This window comes from Haliotis rubra, unplaced genomic scaffold (genome assembly GCF_003918875.1).
Source record: "Haliotis rubra isolate DU_JTF1 unplaced genomic scaffold, ASM391887v1 Scf38, whole genome shotgun sequence".
NCBI classification, from domain to species: Eukaryota; Metazoa; Mollusca; class Gastropoda; order Lepetellida; family Haliotidae; genus Haliotis; species Haliotis rubra.
Genome location: NW_025767057.1, coordinates 2802099 through 2823731, shown reverse-complemented (window position 1 = coordinate 2823731; position 21633 = coordinate 2802099). Strand labels below are relative to the sequence as shown.

The window sequence follows — 21633 nt, the reverse complement described above, 5'->3', positions numbered from 1 at the left end:
GATGAATAAACATGAATAAGTGTTTATGTGTCCTACTTACTTGGCATCTAAACTCTTGAGTTTCTTCTGATTAGTCACACAAGATTCCTGAAACAGACAAATAAAAACATAACAAGAAATCACATTTACTACTGCTAATGTACTGGCAATGCAATATATATATATATAAACATATCAGCCACTTATAGAGCTAAAAATATCACATACCATATAGGTAATATTTAAGACCCACTGATATTGTGATATACAGCCTGGAACTTTGAATCAACTCTGACATAACAGTTCCATACTTGTACAGTGGTATTACTCATCCATTCAAGCAAGAAACTGGTTACATCTAACACAATATGACACCATGTCATCTGTGTCAAAGATGCCACAGCTTGAATTCAATAGCCTAGCTACATAAAGTGCATGTAAACATGGCTGACAAATAGTGATTGATCCTTAATGGAAAATGCTGACCAAACACTTCTGAAGTCACTGTCAATAAGCTAGGTATACTATGTTTAACATTGAAACAGCAGACCCTCTGTCCTTAAAGTCATGGTATATTACAAATATCACACACCTTATCTTGACAACTGACCACAGCTGCGTGGGAGTGACAAAGGAGCAGCATTACAGTGTACCTGTCTGCCAGGTCACAGTGGTTAGCATAAACATCATAGCACAAACCTCATTCTGATGTATACTGAATAAGGAGTGTATGTTTACAGAAAGAACTGTCATCAAGGAATATAGTTCAATCACTGATTACGCTATCTGTAAGTCATTATAGAGTGATAAAGAAAGGTTGACACCTATTATCAGTATCAGCTATTTGATTGGTGGAGGCATGTCCAACTTATCTGTTAACATTAAAGCGTATCCACGTACTCTGCACCCTTTCATTCATATTTCATGACTGCCTGGATTACAGGACCAGCTTGAAAATTATATTACACCTATAGGTCAGTCTGAAGGGCTCCTTCTTCAGTATAACAGATGTACACACACAATAAAGACTATAACTGTGGGTTAAGTAGGATTTACAAGAGCAGTGGAAACAAATGGTTACTGGTTGCCCCCTTGCTGTGTGACAGCTGAAACTTAACCTACAGCCAAGGTGAGAAGGACAGTGTTGGACGTCACACTTCTATATCATCTGCTTTGTGGAAGAGTCCTCTATGAACAGCCATGATAGAATTGGTCTTCAGCAACCCATTCTTATCCTAAGAGTCCTCTATGAACAGCCATGACAGAATTGGTCTTCAGCAACCCATTCTTATCCTAAGAGTCCTCTATGAACAGCCATGATAGAATTGGTCTTCAGCAACCCATTCTTATCCTAAGAGTCCTCTATGAACAGCCATGATAGAATTGGTCTTCAGCAACCCATTCTTATCCTAAGAGTAGTCTGTCTAACAGTCCCTGAACCATAATAATTTCCCTACCGCCTAGCCCTCCCTTGCAATGCTGAAGCCCTAAATGAAGCAAGTCTAGATTTCCTCAGGTTCTTGAATCTCCCAGCTCGCTGGGTCTCCTTTTCAAATCAATGGGTTTATTTTTTACTATCAAAATTTTATATATTCAGAGACTAAGCGTTAGTCCAATATTCGAAGGTGAATAAATGGAAAGGACCTGACGTTTGCTGACTAGCTTGATGAATGCCATTGTATCCACCTGCATATACTGATGCTCTTGATGTTGAATAACAGTCAATCTATTATATCATGGCATGACAGATTAATGAAGTCACATGACAGAACTGGGTTTCTTAAACTTCTTTTGAGTAGTATATGTATTAAGTGAGTGAGTTTAGTTTTACGCCATACTCAGCAATATTCCAGCTATATGGTCTGTAAATAATCGAGTCTGGACCAGACAATCCAGTGATCAACAACATGAGCATCAATCTGCGCAATTGGGAACCGATGACATGTGTCAACCAAGTCAGTGAGCCTGACCACCCGCTCCCGTTAGTCGCCTCTTACAACAAGCATTGGTTACTGAAGATCAATATTCTAACCCGGATCTTCACGGGTAGTATATGTCTTAACTGCCTCAGCAATATTCCAACCAAAGACTAAATATGAACGTGACATTATGTAGAAGGCAAATCCCTGTCTCTTCACACCATAACTGTTTGCACAGTAAAGTGGACATAATCTCCAGTCGGAGATCAGATGTGAGTACATGATATACCCAACACCACTAGGTGTCAGGGTCAAGCTCAAACACACATTGTATCGCCCAATGGATTTACTCAAGCATTATCTTCGCAGTCCCCATACTGCAATACTGTTCCATTTAAACACCACCTGGTCGAAACATGACTGTGTTCAGACGAAACACTGAAATATGCTGCACTGGTCTTAGTTCACTGTCAAAAAGACAGTGATTAATTAACTGAAGAAGTCCTTACAGCTTTACGGCAGCACCAAAGTGTAACAAGGTGATGATTAAGCATTTTCAATTATGCCTATTTCAATATTTGTCCAAATTGTCAAATTCCACGAAGTGATATGCAAATTGCATGCAAATCAGAGACCATGTACAGTTATAGTCTTATGCAGACCCTAAAACAAACATATTCAATACAGCCCATGCAAAACATAGACAATTATATTACCACAGTTCGGAAAACTATAATACATGGAATATTACCACCTTTTTTTCTGTAAAATATTTCCATTTAAGAGTGTAGATATTTATCTACATATTAGACCTCTGATTGTATATTTCTGGTGACCAACACCGATACTACATAACACTGAAGATGGTGAAATATGCTACTTTCACAGAGACAATTAATAATGACAAACTTACAGCAAGACCTGTGGGATAATAATCCTGTATGTGATATGTGTCTCCATAGAAGCTGTGACCCTTGACCTGACCTTTGACCAGGTCATGTAAGGAAACAGGGATTACAAGTTGACAGATTGTAGAGTAAGGTTGTCACATGTGATGGCCATATGGTGACCAAATGCCAACTGGCGCAGCCTTCATGTTACAAGAAAACATAAAAAAGCGTCCACCCACCTCTCAGCTGAGCAGAATTAACAAGCAATCTCTCCACCATATTAAATGTCTGGAGCATTTATTCCAGCATATATTCTATCTCCTGAGTGAGTGAGGGGTATTTAACACCAGTGTAGTTAGGGCAGTGAAGCTGTCAGATCAACAATCCACCATCTAACCAGAAATAATGAAAGTTGAGATGATGTCATATTCACTGAGCTATCCAGACGTACCAAACATACCAAATGTAGTATATTCGGCTTCAGCTTACATCTCTAACTATTACATCTTAGTACTGATTGTGTACACGTTTCAGCGTATATATATAAATATATATAATGTATTATTGTGCGAAATATGTATTACATGTACTATGTTGCTACTTGGTCCAATGAGGATGTTTAGTACAATAAACTTCTAGTATTCTATGGCCAACAGTTGAAGGAATCTTTCATGGTAGCCAGAATATAGTCAGTCGGGTTCAGTCAAATGAGTGCTTGAAAGTATTAGCAAATTCCATGGTTGATAACTTGCAACCATGTCAAGTGCCACCAATATTGTCATCCATATATACTTGTTCTATCTGACTTCCAACTTCCAAAATGCCACTCAAAGAAGTGCAACCAACGTTGTCTGACTCCCTATCCAATTGACACATCACTTGCAAAGCAGTGAGTACTGTGTGCCAGTTCCTGCTTGTTGGGACACATTACAGGTTCATCCGCAAAGGACATTACATTGATTCATAATCCAGGCATCTGTTAGCCTTGGTAATTTCATTGGGACCAGTAAGTCTGGATTAACAGGGTTTCACTGTACATAACGCAAAACAACAGAGACATATGCCTTGTTGTTATGGCAATAAGATACATCACACTGTACAGAAATCTGTAAAACATTTATCTAGTCCATGCCCATGTTCGACGCAATCCTGATCTCAGAAACAGGTCTTCATACACACCTGTTTGGATAATTTAAAAACTATTTTATGCAGAGGAGTCAAGGCCCCATAAATGATGACACCGAAATCCACCTGTACTTATGAACATGTCTGGGAGATCACCTCGGTGCTGAAGTCTAAGCCTGATTAAAGTCCTTTTTCCCTCACAACTACCTCTGTATGAACATCGTAGTCACTCATCTGCTGCCATAGCCTAATTCCTTATCCTGCATATTCACGGAAGCAGACACAGGAGCTTATTCTAAAAAAGGTGTATTTATCAGTTCAGCCATTAACGCACTTTATCAGACGGCCTTATCCATGGTACACTCTGACGTGCAGGATGAAGAAATAAACTATGTTTAATGCACTGAGAACACTAGGTGCACTCTTCAGTGTGCGTAATGCATGAGGAAATCCGTTATATTTAAAACATATTTACCAAATGTTATAAAATAACAGTGTGGGCAAACATAGGAAGTGGTTTTGAGGTAATTATTTTCTCTACAGGATAATCAAATTCCGGTTCATGCTTCTCTCAATCTGTATTTGATTAGGTTCAAGTTATGATACCATCTATCAGTGCTGCTCACCTAACAACTACACAATACCACTGGGTTGTTCAGAATCTTGCATCCTGGTTTATCTTATGTACCAGGTTAACAAAGACGCAGAGATGGTCCACTTGGATTCATCTATACCAGAGATGGTCCACTTGGATTCATCTATACCAGAGATGGAGTCATCTATACCAGAGATGGTCCACTTGGATTCATCCATACCAGAGATGGCCCACTTGGATTCATCTATACCAGAGATGGTCCACTTGGATTCATCTATACCAGAGATGGTCCACTTGGATTCATTTATACCAGAGATGGTCCATTTGGATTCATCTATACCAGAGATGGTCCACTTGGATTGATCTATACCAGAGATGGTCCACTTGGATTGATCTATACCAGAGATGGTCCACTTGGATTCATTTATACCAGAGATGGTACACTTGGATTCATTTATACCAGAGATGGTCCCATTGGATTCATCTATACCAGAGATGGTCCACTTGGATTCATCTATACCAGAGATGGTCCACTTGGATTCATCTATACCAGAGATGGTCCACTTGGATTCATTTATACCAGAGATGGTCCACTTGGATTCATTTATACCAGAGATGGTCCCATTGGATTCATCTATACCAGAGATGGTCCACTTGGATTCATCTATACCAGAGATGGTCCACTTGGATTCATTTATACCAGAGATGGTACACTTGGATTCATTTATACCAGAAATGGTCCCATTGGATTCATCTATACCAGAGATGGTCCACTTGGATTCATCTATACCAGAGCTGGTACACTTGGATTCATCTATACCAGAGATGGTACACTTGGATTCATCTATACCAGAGATGGTACACTTGGATTCATCTATACCAGAGATGGTACACTTGGATTCATCTATATCTGAGATGGTACACTTGGATTCATCTATACCAGAGATGGTACACTTGGATTGATCTATACCAGAGATGGTCCACTTGGATTCATCTATACCAGAGATTGTCCAGGTGGATTCATTTATAGCGTATCTTTCAACATTAACAAGGATATTTCAATTTCAACTTCTGAATCTGTGAAGTATTCTCTGACCACCCAATCCACAATGTTGACTCTTGTGACCAGCACAGGTTGCTTGGTAAAAAGTCTCAAATCAAAATCCTTGCAATCACATGAAAATAACTATAGACTGAATTTTATGAATCTCAGCTCCATGAGTGATGAAAACCTGACATGACCCATGTTTACCACTGATGTGGGATTCAAACCCACAATCATGTGTAATAGGTGCAAGTCAACTGGGACGCCTTAGTAAACAGTGAGTGAGTACTGTTTTATGCTGCTTTTAGCAATATTCCAGCAACATCACAGCAGGAAACACCAGAAATGGGCTACACACATTGTACCCATGTAGGAAATCGAACCCAGGCCTTCAGTGTAACGAGAGAACACTTTAACCACTAGGCTACCCCACTGCCCCCTTAATAAACAGGGACACCCATGTACAGGGTACAAGCTCTGCACACTTCATGATTGCAGCATTAGCATCAGAGTGACTATCACTGGCATGGCCGAACATTGCCAAATGTAGCATGTATATGACGCACAGCCTGTCTGAAACACTTAGGAAACACATCACTGATGTTTAACATGGATGAAGTGCAATAACCTTGAAGGCAACATTAATTCCCAATTCACCTATGACATACAATGTATTAAAATATATGCAGGACAAGTTGCTAATGAAATATGAAACATCTCCTTTGAAATACTGTAATTGATTAAATTAAATTAATTTGACTACAGCAGGGTGAGAAATCCTCCAGAACATACACTGAGGATGAATCAGCTGAGACCCAGCTCCATCTCATACCTCAATACTTGAGGATACTGAGAGTTTCATCATCCCTGCTCCAGTTACACTGCACAGAGAGCTGGCGCCTGGGGATTCCCCAGATATATATAGATCACACTGCAACAACTCTGGCAGCTGAAGGCGAAGAATGTATACCATAGACCAGTGTGTGAAGATGTAGGGGCAGGGGGATTATAAAAATAAACAATTTTCAGGGTTAATCTGTAGCTAATTAAAAGAAACTGTTACAATACGAGCAACTAAAGTACAGTATAAATGATTATACACTGCTCAAAAAAATCAAGGACCACCGTGTTCTTTCATATTTCTATAGTTAAATTGTTATGGCATGACTATAGTAACTTGGAAGAATGAGGTGGTCCTTTACCTTATAGTTGTATACATTTTATATCAGCATCCACTACTTGTGTAAAATCAGCTTGTATAAATACCGGTATGATATTTTAAAACCATTTTAAATAAAAATATCCCAACTAATTGTAAGACCGCAAAACAAGGACAAACAAACCCAAGAGAAGCAAACATGACATTTGTAAATCACAACAACGATTGATGTTTAAACGAATAAATCTGTTAACTGCAAGCCATAAGATCCAATAGTTTGATCTCATGGGAGAAACACATTTCAGTCAACGGAAACATGAACTTGCCTGTACATATGTATACCTAATAACAGCTAGCTACCATACAGCCCTAGCCTTGATCCAAGGCTGTACTGAATGCTGATCTCGAAGAAGCAAGTCTTGATAAGCGGACAGTACAATCTAAGGACCTCATTTTTTTTTTTTATTTACCGGTATTTTTATTAATTCCCAAAATTACATAGATGCAAACATATTATTGTAACAGAGAATAGCAAATGAGCGTAACTCCGCTTTTAGGAACACTCCAGCAATATCATGGACATCAGACACAGGTCCACACAAAGTACTCATAAGGGCAATAGAGCCTGGGTCTTCTAAGGACCTCAGTTTGTTATTTATTATTTTGTAGAAATCATCATTTAAACTATTAATTTTTACCTTATAGACTTGTGCAAGTCTAGTACAGCCCTATCACGACCAGTGTTGTAACCTTGCCACACACGCATAATGTGAAACACACATGCAACCCTTTCCTACAAGCATTATTAAGTTACCCCAGCCTTTCCCCATGCTTGTAACGGAAGTATCATCAACATGGCAGGTCATTGTTGTCTACCGCATGTTATTATAACACACAAAACATCTGCTTATTCCCTCAACTTCTCCACCAAAACATGCTCCTGGTGGAGCCCATTGATTTTGTTTGAAGTAATTATTTATTTCAATTATAAAGTTTAAATGCCTCTCAGCAAGTACTACACCTTTGCGTATTATCCTACATCAGAGCCATGCTTATCTCTAGCAGGTTTTACGATAAATGGATGTTTTTTGGTAGTCGACTGGCGCCAACATCTCCCACACGTGCATCTGGGCAATAGATCATAGTGCAATATGTCTGATAAACACATCTACCACATAACATAAACACATAACCTTCACCTTTTATATCCTTACATTTTACCTTGAGGAAAAAACAAGTATATTCAAAACCATAGACAAACTTTGACTTGTTGGCATTTTTCAGAGTTACAAACAGAAAACCATACAGAATTGTAATCATATTCAATGAAAGGTCAGTTATGTTTTGGGGATGACACTATAAATCTACTCTAACTTCCCGTTACTATTTCCTTACCTTGCCATCAATGGTAGATACTTACATCCCTTTAGAAAGGCAACCCAACCATCCAATATTGATGCTACTGCACATGGCTACAAGACTCAGAGCTAAAAATAGTTTTTAACCTTTTTTTAAATTATCACAACAATTTGCTAAATGAATCAATTTCCCTCAAATGTCTTATTTTTATGACTTTGTATGAACCCTGTTTTGTCTGTATTTCAGTCATATCACTGTATTTCACCTAATTTGGGAATAAACACAAAAGTGACAGACTGTGTACACTGCTAATGGACCAAGAGTGTAGAGCCAATTTACATATGTTCCAACCAAGAAATAAGTGAGTGAGTGAGTGAGTTTATAGTTTTACGCCGCACTCAGCAATATTCCAGCTATATGGCAGCGGTCTGTAAATAATTGAGTCTGGACCAGACAATCCAGTGATCAACAGCAGTAGCATCGATCTGTGCAGAAATAAGTGAGGCAACAGTGGATGGACATACTACTGCCCTAAGGTACCAAGCTCACCTTACAACATGATGGGGTATACAAGACTGTCAGGTTCCTGGTGCTGTGGTATGTGTTGTCCACTATACAGGTGCTGATAAACAGTTTCAATATCCTACTGTTACACACACAAGTTTTATTGTTTATACACAGTCTGATCCAGGTATAATACAGTGGTTGTACTATACACCATCAGATGTTAGTACTAAACAGAATAGTGATGTTATACACGCTCAGACCTGGGTATTATACAGTGAATATACAGTGGTGGTGTATACAGTCAGATCCTGGTATTACACACTGTAGTGGTGGTGTATACAGTCAGATCCTGGAATTACACACTGTAGTGGTGGTGTATACAGTCAGATCCAGGTATTATACGGTGAATATACAGTGGTGTTGTATACAGTCAGATCCTGGTACTACAAACTGTAGTGGTGTTGTATACAGTCAGATCCTGGTATTACACACTGTAGTGGTGTTGTATACAGTCAGATCCAGGTATTATACAGTGAATATACAGTGGTGGTGTATACAGTCAGATCCTGGTATTACACACTGTAGTGGTGTTGTATACAGTCAGATCCTGGTATTACACACTGTAGTGGTGTTGTATACAGTCAGATCCTGGAATTACACACTGTAGTGGTGGTGTATACAGTCAGATCCTTGTATTACACACTGTAGTGGTGTTGTATACAGTCAGATCCTGGTATTACACACTGTAGTGGTGGTGTATACAGTCAGATCCTGGTATTACACACTGTAGTGGTGTTGTATACAGTCAGATCCTGGAATTACACACTGTAGTGGTGGTGTATACAGTCAGATCCAGGTATTATACGGTGAATATACAGTGGTGTTGTATATAGTCAGATCCTGGTACTACAAACTGTACTGGTGTTGTATACAGTCAGATCCTGGTACTACAAACTGTAGTGGTGTTGTATACAGTCAGATCCTGGAATTACACACTGTAGTGGTGGTGTATACAGTCAGATCCTGGTATTACACACTGTAGTGGTGTTGTATACAGTCAGATCCTGGTATTACACACTGTAGTGGTGTTGTATACAGTCAGATCCAGGTATTATACGGTGAATATACAGTGGTGGTGTATACAGTCAGATCCTGGTACTACAAACTGTAGTGGTGTTGTATACAGTCAGATCCTGGTATTATACACTGAATATACAGTGGTGGTGTATACAGTCAGATCCTGGTACTACAAACTGTAGTGGTGTTGTATACAGTCAGATCCTGGTATTATACGGTGAATATACAGTGGTGGTGTATACAGTCAGATCCTGGTACTACAAACTGTAGTGGTGTTGTATACAGTCAGATCCTGGTATTACACACTGTAGTGGTGTTGTATACAGTCAGATCCTGGTATTACACACTGTAGGGGTGTTGTATACAGTCAGATCCTGGTATTACACACTGTAGTGGTGTTGTATACAGTCAGATACAGTCAGATCCTGGTATTACACACTGTAGGTGGTGTTGTATACAGTCAGATCCTGGTATTACACACTGTAGTGGTGTTGTATACAGTCAGATCCTGGTATTACACACTGTAGTGGTGTTGTATACTGTCAGATCCAGGTATTACACACTGTAGTGGTGTTGTATACAGTCAGATCCTGGTATTACAAACTGTAGTGGTGTTGTATACAGTCAGATCCTGGTATTACACACTGTAGTGGTGTTGTATACAGTCAGATCCTGGTATTACACACTGTAGTGGTGTTGTATACAGTCAGATCCTGGTATTACACACTGTAGGGGTGTTGTATACAGTCAGATCCTGGTATTACACACTGTAGTGGTGTTGTATACAGTCAGATCCTGGTATTACACACTGTAGGGGTGTTGTATACAGTCAGATCCTGGTATTACACACTGTAGGGGTGTTGTATACAGTCAGATCCTGGTATTACACACTGTAGTGGTGTTGTATACAGTCAGATCCTGGTATTACACACTGTAGGGTGTGGTATTACACACTGTAGGGGTGTTGTATACTGTCAGATCCTGGTATTACACACTGTAGGGGTGTTGTATACAGTCAGATCCTGGTATTACACACTGTAGTGGTGTTGTATACAGTCAGATCCTGGTATTACACACTGTAGGGGTGTTGTATACAGTCAGATCCTGGTATTACACACTGTAGGGGTGTTGTATAGTCAGATCCTGGTATTACACACTGTAGGGGTGTTGTATACAGTCAGATCCTGGTATTACAAACTGTAGTGGTGTTGTATACAGTCAGATCCTGGTATTACACACTGTAGTGGTGTTGTATACAGTCAGATCCTGGTATTACAAACTGTAGTGGTGTTGTATACAGTCAGATCCAGGTATTATACGGTGAATATACAGTGGTGGTGTATACAGTCAGATCCTGGTATTACACACTGTAGTGGTGTTGTATACAGTCAGATCCTGGTATTACACACTGTAGGGGTGTTGTATACAGTCAGATCCTGGTATTACACACTGTAGTGGTGTTGTATACAGTCAGATCCTGGTATTACACACTGTAGTGGTGTTGTATACAGTCAGATCCTGGTATTACACACTGTAGTGGTGTTGTATACAGTCAGATCCTGGTATTACACACTGTAGTGGTGTTGTATACAGTCAGATCCTGGTATTACACACTGTAGTGTGTTGTATACAGTCAGATCCTGGTATTACACACTGTAGTGGTGTTGTATACAGTCAGATCCTGGTATTACACACTGTAGTGGTGTTGTATACAGTCAGATCCTGGTATTACACACTGTAGTGGTGTTGTATACAGTCAGATCCTGGTATTACACACTGTAGTGGTGTTGTATACAGTCAGATCCTGGTATTACACACTGTAGTGGTGTTGTATACAGTCAGATCCTGGTATTACACACTGTACTGGTGTTGTATACAGTCAGATCCTGGTATTACACACTATAGGGATGTTGGATACAGTCAGATCGTTATATTAGTGTACATAGTGGTGTGATATCTGAGTGAGTGTTACAGTCTGTTAGATCCATGTATTACACACTGTAGTGGTGTTGTATACAGTCAGATCCTGGTATTATACAGTGGTGTTACAGTGGTGGTGTATACAGTCAGATCCAGGTATTACACACTGTACTGGTGTTGTATACAGTCAGACCCTTATATTAGTGTACATAGTGGTGTGATATCTGAGTGAGTGTTACAGTCTGTTAGATCCTAGTATAACACTGTGCATATAGAGGCGGTATACACAGTAAGATCCAAGAGGTATAGTATATACCAATATATTGCGGTGTTCTGCTCCAGTGGCATCAGAATCCCTCGTCTGTACCTGCCGCAGGTCGACAAAGACTGTTCTATTATCTGTCAAAATGGTGACACTCCCCTTCAGTGAAATGTTGACTTAGTCCCTAATCTTCATACCACAACTCAAGCAGAAACTTGTGAATGAGCCAATTAAAGTACTTGCATGTACGCACAGAAGCGAGACCAGTCACAGTAGTACATACACTCACAGTGATTATATGATGTTCCCAATAATGATGTGGTGATAATAGCATCATATTACGCAAGAACATACATTCATCTCTGTTCCGCCATTAGCAATTTCTGGCAGCCATAGTGGGGAACTTTCCACCATTATCCTACCTAGCTTGTGAATCCCCTTCACGCATGGCATTATCAAAACCAGATTTAGTTTTACTAAGTAAATGTGCATGACACTGTTGCACTTTCCAATTGATCAAGGTGAACAATGGTTCCATCAAAGAGAAAATAGATTTTTAATGAAGGGATAGAAATAGTCCCAAGTTGTGCAATAACACAATCACGAGTGATACTTGAGAAAAATCAATACCTGGCTCATGAATGGCTGATTCTTATGAATGGAAGTAGATTTACCTCACACATAAACAATACAAGACACATCTTCATTGGAAATGTTTGTACATTCTCATTGTAAAATACATAGCAGCCAATGTATGCTGTTAAAAGAGGTTAAATGAAGTTCATTTAATCAATATGTATTGGTATTTCAAAGTGGTGATTATTTCTGGAAATAGGCAGCTTGACGTGGGCAGATGATGCAGCGGTTGTAGTTGCTATGTTGCATTGTGTAGATGGTAACAATGGGTAAAGTTTTTAATTTCACTTATTATGTGTAGCATACAATCGAGTGTGTATATTGAGGGCTGGTGACGTGGGTTTAACACTACTGGAGAAGCACTCCAACGACATCATTTGGTGTCTGGTTAATACTGTATTTGAAGAAACTATGGAGTGTGAATAAGGAGATCAGATACACTTGGCGTTTATATGAAAAGTTATTCTTGTAATAGTTGTTTCTGATGAAATGCAAAGTTCACTATCAAAGGCCAGTTGATATCATCATTAAATGTGTTCACACTCCTCTAACTCTTCACCTTCTCTTCTCAGAACCATAATTGTTCACCTTGTGTTCACAGAACTCATCTTGTGTTCACAGACCTCTAACATTTCACTCTGTATAGAAGAACCCTAAAACTCCATCTTGTGTTCACAGACCTCTAACATTTCACTCTGTATAGAAGAACCCTAAAACTCCATCTTGTGTTCACAGACCTCTAACATTTCACTCTGTATTGAAGAACCCTAAAACTCCATCTTGTGTTCACAGACCTCTAACATTTCACTCTGTATAGAAGAACCCCAAAACTCCATCTTGTGTTCACAGACCTCTAACATTTCACTCTGTATAGAAGAACCCTAAAACTCCATCTTGTGTTCACAGACCTCTAACATTTCACTCTGTATAGAAGAACCCTAAAACTCCATCTTGTGTTCACAGACCTCTAACATTTCACTCTGTATAGAAGAACCCTAAAACTCCATCTTGTGTTCACAGACCTCTAACATTTCACTCTGTATAGAAGAACCCTAAAACTCCATCTTGTGTTCACAGACCTCTAACATTTCACTCTGTATTGAAGAACCCTAAAACTCCATCTTGTGTTCACAGACCTCTAACATTTCACTCTGTATTGAAGAACCCTAAAACTCCATCTTGTGTTCACAGACCTCTAACATTTCACTCTGTATAGAAGAACCCTAAAACTCCATCTTGTGTTCACAGACCTCTAACATTTCACTCTGTATTGAAGAACCCTAAAACTCCATCTTGTGTTCACAGACCTCTAACATTTCACTCTGTATAGCAGAACCCCAAAACTCCATCTTGTGTTCACAGACCTCTAACATGTCAATCTGTATAGAAGAACCCTAAAACTCCATCTTGTGTTCACAGACTATAAGACGTCACTCTGTATAAACAGAACCCTAACTGCACCAAGTGTTCTCACAAACCTAAAGCTTCACCTGCTTTTTAAAGAGCCTTAACACCTCACCTGGTTAAGAAAGGCAAATGAGCCTAATAAAGGATTTACACACTTTTTCTTACATGAAGTAACATTCTACGTCACCCTCTATCTCCCTGTTTGCAAATAGTTGTCAGACAAGCTATACATCACAGTTACTTTATCTACAGGCTCGTGTTCAGCATCCCTAGCATTCTGTCACCGATGTGCAGCCACACTTGGAGCAGCCTTGCGCCATGTATTACCAGATGCAGTGTTTATTCCACGAGGTTCAAGTCAATAGCACATTCATGACATTCTGTCAATGTCATTATACAGTGTGGTCCCACCTGTAAACAGGTTTTTACCTCCTGTTTCTTTATCATCCTTCTGTAACATTCTGGAGTCACAGTGTGCAGTCAGAAACAGGCCGGAAAGGTTCATTATCCCGCGGAATGTGAGCTATAGAAACTACAGGTAATGTGTGTTGACAGGGATAATCTTAACACGGGCAGGTGATGCAGCATTACATATCATGTCATTGTATACCTCACTTTAATGTAGACTAAAAGTACAACTTTGTGTAACTAGGCATAGCATTGTCACTGTCGTCAAATACCACGACGTGTGCACAATGAGAATCTTAAATAGGCAGCATACCTCCCTGATCCATGTTACAACTACTTCATAAATACCTAGCTTAATCTCTATATCTCAGGATGTATTTTACAAACTTTTTCTCACATACTTACACATTCTTAGTTTTTCACTTGTTTTCTCAACACGCTTTCATCTAATGCATTCATAGGATAGAATAAGGCCAGCTCCAAGTTTATAACTGGCAGCCTCCCTTGTTTATTCAGCATCACAATGAGCTGCTGAAATACCATATTTTATATTACGTCTTAAACTGGAAATAAACCTTCACTATGATGGAAGTGATTCTGATGCAGGCAGTAGGCAGTGTCTCAGGACAAGCACTGTGACTGATACAATCTGCCACAATAATATGCACCTTTCCCAAAACACTGACAAGATGCTGCTGTTGCAGATTGAGAGGGTGCACTTTAATCAATGATATGGGCTACTCGACTCTGTCTCTCAGTCTCTGTATGCTCTGTCTCTCAGTTTCATCCATGCTCTCTCTCTTTCTTTCTCCTCCAAGCTCTGTCTTTCAATGTCCCTGTGTTCTGTCTTTCAGGGAGTTTCCCTGTGCTGTCTCTCAATCCCCCCAAGCTCTGTCTCTCCATCCCCCCAAGCTCTGTCTCAATCTCCCTCTCCCTCTCCATCTCCTGTCCCCATCCCCAAGCTCTGTCTCTCAATCTCCCCAAGGCTGTCTCTCAGCCCCCTAGCTGTCTCTCAATCTCCCCAAGTTCTGTCTCATTCTCCCCATCCTGTATCTCTCAATCTCCCAAAGCTCTGTCTCTCAATCTCCCCAAGCTGTATCTCTCAATCTCCCCAAGCACTATCTCTCAATCTCCCCGAGCTGTATCTCTCAATCTCCCTAAGCTCTATCTCTCAATCTCCCCAAGCTGTATCTCTCAATCTCCCAAGCTCTGTCTCTCAATCTCCCCAAGCATTATTTCTCAATACCCCAAGCTCTGTCTCTCAATATCCCCAAGATCTGTTGCTCAATCTCCCTTTGCTCTGTCTCTCCATCTCCCTAAGCTCTGTCCCTCAGTCTCTCTGTCATCCAATCTCTGTTGCACTGACTCTCCTGCCTAAGGTCTTCCAAAGACTACATCAAAGACCATGTTTTTTACTGAAATGCCTGAAGCTCATCATCTGGGGTCACCAACTTCAATCACTTACATCTACGGAAAGATTATCAAACACTCTGTACTTTTTCTACAGCCAAGCCTCAAATCTAAGTTTAGAATGCTCAAGTCCAGTGATAGCCCTCTGCATAGGTCTCACATACTATGGACATTGAGTGAGTAAGCAAGCAAACTGAACATCACATTGCAAGTATTTCATCCACATGGTCACTGGAATACATTAATAGAAAATTATAACACATCAAAATTGGTCAACAATGGATAGTTTCACAAATATAAATTAACAGTTTTGTTTTAAAACTAGAATCAGAACATTCAGATGAGTATCATTGACATTAGAATATAGAAACAGGATAATGATCCCCAGCAACCAAAGTTGGACAACCATACAGGCAATTGTTAGCAAGTCAATCAAAGAATTGAGATAAATACAAATTCGATAATTACAAATGGTGTTGGATATAAACAGCTTTGACTGACATGGTCGGATAGGAGGAGATGGTGCAGTAGGACAGCATATGTCTTCTTGAAGATACTAACCTGCCTTAGTGTCAAGTTTAGAAAAGCCCCTGTCGTGGGAACATTGCCATTTAATACCCTGAGAGAAATCTCAGTGCTTCTTAAGACTCAACTGATGGATATATCTGTCAACTTGGAAACTGTCAACAGTGCTATCAAATTTTCAGTGAGTTTAAGCTCTATCACTTAAGTCTATAGTCGGCAACATCATAGGTATATAAACTGGGTAGGAGGACGAGACCACCTTTGGAGGACCGTCTCTGTGATAAATGCTCTGTCCTTGAGGATGAAGAACACCATTTCATGTGTTGCGCTAAATATTCAGATGCAAGAAAGTCCTTATTTAACTCCCTTTCCTCTAAAATTAATAACTTTCTCAGACTGACTACCACTGAAAACTCTAACCTCCTTTTTAGAAATAATGATCCAAATAGTATAGAAATTATTTGCTACCACATGTACAACTTGAAACAAATTATAGAAGATCTGATTGTCCTAGGCCATTATTATTATTATTATTATTATACACATTTGTATTATTATATATATGTTTTGTTGCTCATCATATATATGTGATTCATTATATATCTTGTTTATGTAGTTTAGAGAATATTGTCACTATTTATGTATGGAACAATTTCACAATAAATATTTGATCTTTGATCTATTAATGCAGGTTAGCCATGAACATCATAACAACTTCTATCACAGAGGCCTGAACCAATATGGCAATTACAACATCACAACTATATAATGGAGGCAGGTTAGCCATCAACATTGTAACAATTTATACCACTGATGACTGAACCAATATGGCAATTACAACATCACAGCTATATAATGGAGGCAGGTTAGCCATCAACATTGTAACAATTTATACCACTGATGACTGAACCAATATGGCAATTACAACACCACAGCTATATAATGGAGGCAGGTTAGCCATCAACATTGTAACAATTTATACCACTGATGACTGAACCAATATGGCAATAACAACATCACAGCTATATAATGGAGGCAGGTTAGCCATCAACATTGTAACAATTTATACCACTGATGACTGAACCAATATGGCAATTACAACATCACAGCTATATAATGGAGGCAGGTTAGCCATCAACATTGTAACAATTTATACCACAGAGGCTGAACCAATATGGCAATTACAACACCACAGCTATAAAATGGAGGCAGGTTAGCCATCAACATTGTAACAATTTATACCACTGATGACTGAACCAATATGGCAATTACAACACCACAGCTATATAATGGAGGCAGGTTAGCCATCAACATTGTAACAATTTATACCACAATGGCAATTACAACACCACAGCTATATAATGATGACTGAACCAATGATGGCAATTACAACACCACAGCTATATAATGAAGGCAGGTTAGCCATCAACATTGTAACAATTTATACCACTGATGACTGAACCAATATGGCAATTACAACACCACAGCTATAAAATGGAGGCAGGTTAGCCATCAACATTGTAACAATTTATACCACTGATGACTGAACCAATATGGCAATAACAACATCACAGCTATATAATGGAGGCAGGTTAGCCATCAACATTGTAACAATTATATACCAGCCATCAACATTGTAACAATTTATACCACAGATGACTGAACCAATATGGCAATTACAACACCACAGCTATATAATGGAGGCAGGTTAGCCATCAACATTGTAACAATTTATACCACAGATGCCTGAACCAATATGGCATCCGAAGTGACAAATCATGGTTCAGTGTGTTGGCAGAGTGTCATTGTAGCCTGATGGTGTGGGATATTGCTCATTATATCAAACACTTGTCTGAGTGGTTACGGGCCACTATCACACACCTGAGTGAGTCATAAACCAAATAACAACACAGTGACATGAAAATAACCTGAAAAGTCAAACTTGACCTCAAATATGTCAACTGAAGTATAATGTCCCAGGAAAGTAGTTGAGTATCCAGTGGTACCTAATACAAATCCTACACTACACAACGTTTGAATGGGAAATTCAAGTATGTATCTGTTTAATTGTACACTTGACATCTTATATGAGAATCAGTGAAGTATGTCATGGAGTGAGTGAGTTTTTATGCCGCTTTTAGCAATATTCCAGCAATATCATGGCAGGGATACCAGAAATAAGCTTCACACATTGTACCCATGTGAGGAATTGAACCCGGTAACAGGCCAAACTTTCCCCCTGGCCAAACCTTCCCCAAGGAAAGTTTGTCCTAGGCCAAACTTTCCCCACCCTTGAAACAACTTTAAAGGCTAATTCTTTCCCACCCTTGTTCTTATATCTAAAGGGGGAGATTCTGGCCCAGCTAGGCTATTTCTTCTTCAACCTTGTTTTCATGTAAACGAAAACAAGACATAGCTATTCACTACTCATGTTAATGTCAAGCTCCATTAACAATTTTCAGGTCATCGTCATCTTCATCTTCATACATAACATGTACATGGTTCACATATTCTTTCAATTGCCTTATATAAGGTGAGATTAAAAAGAAAAGCAAGCAAGCATAAAAGCAAAGTATCAAAAGTATGTAAGAGCATGTATATACATTTTAATGATGCCGATGTTGTCATGAAAGAAAGTATGAATCGATTGCATCATATATCTTTCTTTATATCAATAATGATCAAATAATCATGAGCTAGAACTAATTGAGATTACAAAGTTACTTAGACCAGGTGCAACCTGCTAGAACTGATACAGAAATGTATGCAGTAGACCCATTAGCTTAACAGAAAATTAAAGAAAATAGTTTTGTATCAGTATGCATCTCTTGTGACATGAGTACTAAAATATAAACCACTGTTAAAAATAATCATGTTCTACCCAACACAATTCTCTAATTCCAAATTATTAAAAATAATTTAATATTACAAAATATTTCTTTATTTTATGACATCATTACTACTGTTTTATGTTATCATTTACTTATGTTTATATTTCAATAATTTACTTATCCCCACTTATTCCAAATTGGCTTATCTCAAAGTCATTACAATATTCGAATCTTTGACTACACACCTAGTTTTTACTTGGATGTCCATATCCATTCAAAATTTTATTCCCTCACTCAAAGCTTTAAATATGGCATCCACATCGGCGACATAAAGCAGACGTAAAAATCAACAGAACAACAACCCAACACAATATCTATATCAAATGCTGTATCATCTATCATTCCACGATAGTGCTTTATTCTAAATTCAAAACACAAGATTTGATAAGGGATATACTTGAATGTTTACATCTTAAGGTGACATGATTTGACAGATGAAGAACTAATGCAATATGTCTTCATAGGAATGGCGACAGAAGCAGGATGGATTTAGAGATATATGCCGTTCAAACATGTATGCATTCAAATCAGTACACCCAAGTCAGAGGCAAGAATGGACTATTTGGCAAAAATGTGTACCAAACTTTAAGTCAAAACTATGGTCAGTTTGATGTTTGTAATAACTTGTTCTCCCCCTTCTGATATAAGAACAAGGGTGGGGAAGACGTAGCCTAGGTACGCCAGAAACTCCCCCCTTTTGATATAAGAACAAGGGTGGGGAAGAAGTAGCCTAGCTAGGCCAGAATCTCCCCCTTTTGATATAAGAACAAGGGTGGGGAAGAAGTAGCCTAGCTAGGCCAGAATCTCCCCCTTTTGATATAAGAACAAGGGTGGGGAAGAAGTAGCCTAGCAAGGCCAGAATCTCCCTCTTTTCATAGAAAACAGAACAAAATATCCTGGTCTAAACAGGGGGGAAACTTTGGCCTAGAGGGGGAAACTTTAGCCTAGCCCAAACTTTCTCCAGGGTAAGAATATCCTAGGACAAACTTCCTTGGGGAAAGTTTGGCCTAGGCCAGATTCTCCCTGGGGAAAGTTTAGACCGGGGAAGAAATGGCCTGCTACACCGGGTCTTCAGCGTGACAAGCGAACACTGTAACCACTAAGCTAGCCCATCGCTCCAGTATATCATGGAAAGAAAAATATTGTTATGAAAATAGGAACAGAATATATACCAATAAAAATAAGTTAAGGGCCTTAATTGTTTTAGTGTATACACCGAGAAGCCTATGGGGCCTCATTATAGCCACCCTAGTGCCCATGTGGACACCATCAATCAACTTCAGTATGATCAAGCTGGACCATGGACCTTGATACAGTAGACACTACGATACAGGAACTCATACAGACTTTGAAATGTGGTGTCACAAACAGTTTTAATTTAGTTTTTCCAACAAGAACTTTGAGTGCAAGAATGCAAGAAGGCCAATCGCACAGTCTAAGTAATATCTAAAATTATGATCACAATGGGGTCTAACAGGATTGTCTCATAAGCTATTCAACAACTACTTTTTATGAAATGGTCCGTATATCAAAATGTCACTCCCATGACCAAATTGCCATAATGCTGGTGGGAGACATTATTTGAATTGTTAATAAGGTGAATCACCTTTCTACTACAGCCACAAGAAAATTAACTATCTCAGTTGGGAAGCAAAACTCCTGACACTGAAACATACAATTTTGAAATTACAATAACTCTCTTGTGGAGAAGTGAGAAATGTCTTGCTGTAAGCATGTGTAACATCCTATAATGGCCATGAAACATAAAACACAAGCAGCTCTTGTACAGAGACATTTTGAGTGTTTTATAGGGGCATAAAAAACGCAAAACACATTAACGTAATTTCCATATTAATTAAAACTGTACCCCTTGGACATGATGTCTATGTTTCATAATTCTTAATGATGAAAAATGTGGGGAAAAAAGGATTAGAAATTTGATTCAATTTTAAATCAAGTTACAACAATTGTTACAAAATACTGAGTAGGAATTAAAACATATTGTGTTTTTTTACTATAAATGAGGATTGCATATATGTATATCGTATACAACTCAAACATAGCTACAGAACACCCAATACATTCGCATTCCTGTAGTTAATCTGACATGAAAGAAGTGGGTGTTCTCTAACATTGTTTCAATAACGTATATGTATATTCCTTTAAATCTGATGCTGCTATTCCAACTCCAGGTAATATAAATATTGAATTAACTTTACACACAACATTAGATATCAATATGAAATATGACATTCCGAGTCATACATTAACTAAACTGGCATTCACGTCCCTTTAGGTATCCCAGATTTTATGACAGGGAAAGTATTTGATGTCAAGAACACATTAAAAATGATTGAAGCACTAAAAATCATCTGTGCAATTCAGTTTACGCATACACCATAAACAGGCCCATGTATTATAAACACAGTCAATGCCTTGGATATTCTCTATCAATATGATAATATGATGTCCCCACTGTATATTGAACAACCTGTGTCAAGTACTCATACGGTGATATC

At 38.8% G+C, this 21633-nt stretch overlaps 1 long non-coding RNA gene across 2 annotated transcripts in view; it reads right to left on the bottom strand.

The window, feature by feature from the left end:
• Positions 1–33: 33 nt before the first annotated feature.
• LOC124286287 overlaps positions 34–21633 on the bottom strand; it is a 58222-nt gene continuing 36622 nt past the window's right edge. For both annotated transcript variants that reach the window (XR_006901001.1, XR_006901002.1), the window contains exon 3: positions 34–87. This is a non-coding gene — a long non-coding RNA (uncharacterized LOC124286287). The remainder of the gene's footprint in view (positions 88–21633) is intronic.